Source organism: Linepithema humile, chromosome 1 (assembly GCF_040581485.1).
Source record: "Linepithema humile isolate Giens D197 chromosome 1, Lhum_UNIL_v1.0, whole genome shotgun sequence".
Classification (NCBI taxonomy): domain Eukaryota; kingdom Metazoa; phylum Arthropoda; class Insecta; order Hymenoptera; family Formicidae; genus Linepithema; species Linepithema humile.
In genome coordinates this window covers 33,700,014-33,704,552 of record NC_090128.1, presented here as the reverse complement: position 1 = coordinate 33,704,552, position 4,539 = coordinate 33,700,014, and the positions used below count along the sequence as shown (strand labels likewise).

Genomic DNA, 4,539 nt, shown 5'->3' with positions numbered 1-4,539 from the left:
GTGATAACATGTTATTTTTATATTTATTTAACGACTATTGCGGAACACAAGTGCGGTATAAGTGATGCGTCATGCAGCGTGACGCATATAGTGTGATACTAATGATTCATTTTTGAAAGATGCGATTTCGGAACATATATGGTTGAATTCAGCGTAAAAAATGCTACAAATTTTGTCATTACAAAAATTTTGAAATTTGAAAAAATAATAACAAGGGGTAGGGGTAAATTAAAAAAAAATTACATTTTTTGAAAATCTAACTACACAGTTATAAAGCCCATTACAAGCCATACAACTTCTAATTGAAACATTTTTTTATATCTCCTACGGTTTTGGCGATAATTACACAAAGAAAAAAACCGTTTTTTTTCAAAGAGGTGTTTTACCCCTTAAATTTGAGTTAGGGCTATAAAAAACTACGCTAAAAAAAAATACGTGTCTCCTCAAATTGTATGTTTTACAACATATTTCAAGAAGAATCAAATCGGGAGGGGACACTTGTGAACGTTCCCTTGTTAGTGATTTTTCCGTGATAGAGCATCATACAAGGTGTCCCATTTTAAATGATCCACTCAAATATTTCAAATATGATATAATATTTCAAAAATATGATATGATTGTATTTGCTATATATTTTTTTTTTAAAGACAACGTGTTTTTTTTACTCCAATTGATTTCTTTCATTATTTTGTGTATAAAAGTGTTAAGGTAAGATAATTGAAAAATGAATATTTAACGCGATATTTCATAGTTTATGTAAAATTATACCAAATTAAAGTATAAAATATCTCGTAAACTATTCAATTTTTGATATGAAATATCAAATTTTTGATATGAAATATTTTACCGTTATAACTTTTTACGACGAATATTGCAAGGAATCGATTTATATAAAAAAATTAGAGTAGTTTTATTTAAAAAATAAAGATGACTTTTAAATCTCTAAAGCTTTTTCACCAATATCAAACTAATATTCCTATCTTTTTTCCCCCTCTAAACCTTACAATTTTTATTTGAAACATTTTTCGATTTAATGTGGTATTTCTGAGATATTTGATTGAATCATTTAAAATAGGACACCCTGTACATCACCATGAATAGTGTTTATGTAACTAGCGTGTAGTATATAGCGAGACCTCGCTTTTTTGCACACTGTTCATTACCTTCACAGTGCAATGTCACATATTTATTTTTAAATTTAAAGGTCACTGTGCATCAGTGTTAGAAGTTCCAACTTTCTGAGTCAGTTGGGTATGAATCTTGAGAGACATTGGTTGTTCAGATGCACTATTCTCATATGAGTTACGTTATTGTGTAATTTTAATTTATTATTATTATAGTTAAATGTTCTGCAATTTATTCATTATAATTTTATGGCTACGTACTCACTCTGATTACAAGGTTTGTTTGTTCTTTTTCTCGTTATTTTTTGGTTAGTTTAGTTGGAATGCGTTAATGCTTAATAACTTTTTCTTTAATTTATCTTTCTAACTTAGCTTTACAAATCCAAAAGTGATTATCTCACTATTTACGCAACATTTTGTTAGGTTACAATACATTATATTTTTAATGCCCAAATAACTAAATAATCTTGATTTTAGATCTTTACTCTTTTTTTTTAATGAACCATCGACTTTGCTTTCTTCTGTATTGCCAGCAGACCTTGCCAATTTTGCTCTAATCAATCTTTAATCATAGCAGCATGAGTTTTCCTTGTATTTTTATTATTTTTTCTTTTGTACGATAGACATTCAAATTACAATAACTGATGACAATTATATTTTCTATTGTTTTATAAATTACTTTTTTAATTTTTGTTTGTTATATAACAGCGCACAGAAAAAAAAGAATTTTTCTTTAAAAGTTAACGAAATCGACGTTGCTATTTTATTATTAGATGTGATAGTTGGGACATGTGAAATATGCCTTATTTTTGTACGCTTGTGCAATCTATTGTAATTAGACTATCTACATATAATTGACACATGATGTCGTACATTATACATTGATTCCCCAATTACTCAGAATAAGAATTGTAGTAGTAAGCATATGTTTGAGATAGCCTTTATTTTTCTAGCAAAATACCCAACAGATAGCAACAAAATTTGTGTTGTTGATAAAATACCTAAATTTCGCTGAGTATATTTGTTTGTAAAGAAACATTAGTATTTTTGGCTCTTTTTGTGAATACAATTAGATGCATTTACGCTTATGCTATACTAACAGTTTTATGCTAATGAGAATCAAAATCTGACCGAGTCTTCTTTATATACCAATATATATTTTGTGTGATATTGATTTATTTGCATTGGCTTTAACCCGTTACTTTTAAGAGCATATCAGCGGTGTCGTGAAAGTTGAGCATGATATAGAAAATGTGGCCTTTTAATACCTTGTGTGGTAGTACAGCGCGCCTTGATGGCAAAACTGTTATCATAACAGGAGCAAATTCCGGAATCGGTAAAGAGACTGCCAGAGATTTATACCGAAGAGGTAAGTGAGAGCAAATTGTACATGGAAAGAACACTTTTACTGAAAGATCTACAAATTGTGCCACATACAGATCAAAAAATAAATTTTGTTGGTTATTCAAAATTTATCAATACAACACTCGATCTTGGTTGGATCATCAAAACTTTTTACTGCAATATGAAAAAGATAGAATGCTCTATTGATAAATTTTGATTATTTTGATATATCAGGAGTACAAATTAGTTCGGTCCGTTTTTCAAAAGATAGCTCTGGCTGTTGTGAATGGTTCATAGTGACAGCAGATTTTGGCGGTTTCAGAGAGGTTAGACATCTGCTAATAATATTCAGTTTATATCGCTTTGAGTTTCATATAAAAACCTTGATTTTTACTGTGTTCGAAATGTCGAATTTTGTGCTAACCAAGCAGCATTTGCGGGAGGTTTTAATTTTCTGCTTTAATTGGAAGAAAAGTGCAGCTGAAGCCCATCGAATGCTTGTCGAAGTATATGGTGACACTGCTCCAACTGATAAATCATGTAGGGAATGGTTTCGACGTTTCAAGGATGGAGATTTCAGCGTTGAAGACAAGCCTCGCTCTGGACAGCCAAAAAAATTCGAAGACAAAGAATTAGAGGCATTACTCGAAGAAGATCAGAGTCAAACGCAAGAGGAGCTTGCAGGATCATTGGGAGTAACTCAACAAGCCGTTTCTGTACGATTGAGAGCCATGGGAATGATACAAAAACTAGGAAATTGGGTGCCTTATGAACTCAAACCGAGAGACGTTAAAAGGCGATTTTTCACTTGCGAGCTGCTGATTCAAAGGCAACAAAGAAAAGATTTTTTGCATCGGATTGTGACTGGAGATGAGAAGTGGATATTCTACGACAACCCCAAGAGGAAAAAATACTGCGCTAAGCCCGGTCAATCATTGCCATCGACCTCAACATCAACACCAAAGCCGAACATTCATGGTTCGAAGATCATGCTCTGTATCTGGTGGGATCAAAAGGGTGTTGTTTACTATGAGCTGCTGAAACCTGGCGATTCCATTACGGGCGATCGGTATCGGCTTCAATTGGTTTGTTTGAGCCGTGCATTGCGAGAAAAACGGCCGGAATACGAGCAAAGACATGATAAAGTTATTCTTCTTCATGACAACACTCGGCCTCATGTCGCAAAAGTCGTAAAAAAATATTTGGAAACGCTCAAATGGGATGTTTTACCGCACCCGCCGTATTCTCCGGACATTGCTCCTTCTGATTACTGGTTGTTCCAAAAGATGCAGCACGATTTGGCAGGTCACCGGTTCACTTCTTTCGCAGAAATCGAAAATTGGCTCCAAACTTGGATCGCCTCCAAAGACGAGTCATTTTTTCGAGATGGAATTCAAAAATTGGTTGAGAGATGGGAAAAAGTAGTAGCCAGCGATGAACAATACTTTAATTAATCTGTTCATTCATTTTGTTTTGAAATAAATGCATTTTTGAACACAAAAAAACGGACCGAACTAATTTGTACTCCTGATATATATATATATATATATATATATATATATATATATATATAGTATTAATTAAACATTTTTCGCACTATTCTTAACCATGTTTGCTTAAATTGATAATGCAAAAAGTATATTTAAATATAAATACTATTTTTGCCTTTAGGTGCCAGGGTGATTTTGGCTTGCCGTAATATAGAAAAAGCAAACGCTGCAGCAGAAGACATAAAGAAAAATCCATTTTTAAAGTAAATATAAAAATCATACCTATATAATTACATGTCAATAATTAAACTATCAACATGGATTGATTCAATAAATACCATGTAAACTTTAGTTATTAATAATTTTAGATAAAGCATTATGTTATATCTTTATAATAGAATTTTATCAATGTATATTTAGAAATATTGAGCAAAATTACATTTATAACTATAATTTATAATTATAAGCCGTAAGATAATCAGAACTTGTAATTAAAATATTATTAGTAAGAAACAATATTAAAGTATTTGTAATTTATTAATTATTTTACAGCAGCGCTTGGAATTAGTTGCACATTTCGG

The 4,539-nt window shown here is 31.5% G+C and overlaps 1 long non-coding RNA gene across 1 annotated transcript; it reads left to right on the top strand.

The window, feature by feature from the left end:
* Positions 1–914: 914 nt before the first annotated feature.
* Positions 915–4,309, top strand: LOC137001882 (uncharacterized). Its single transcript, XR_010891696.1, has 2 exons — positions 915–1,401; positions 4,140–4,309. It is a non-coding gene; the product is annotated as an uncharacterized lncRNA (long non-coding RNA).
* The last annotated feature ends 230 nt before the right edge of the window (positions 4,310–4,539 follow it).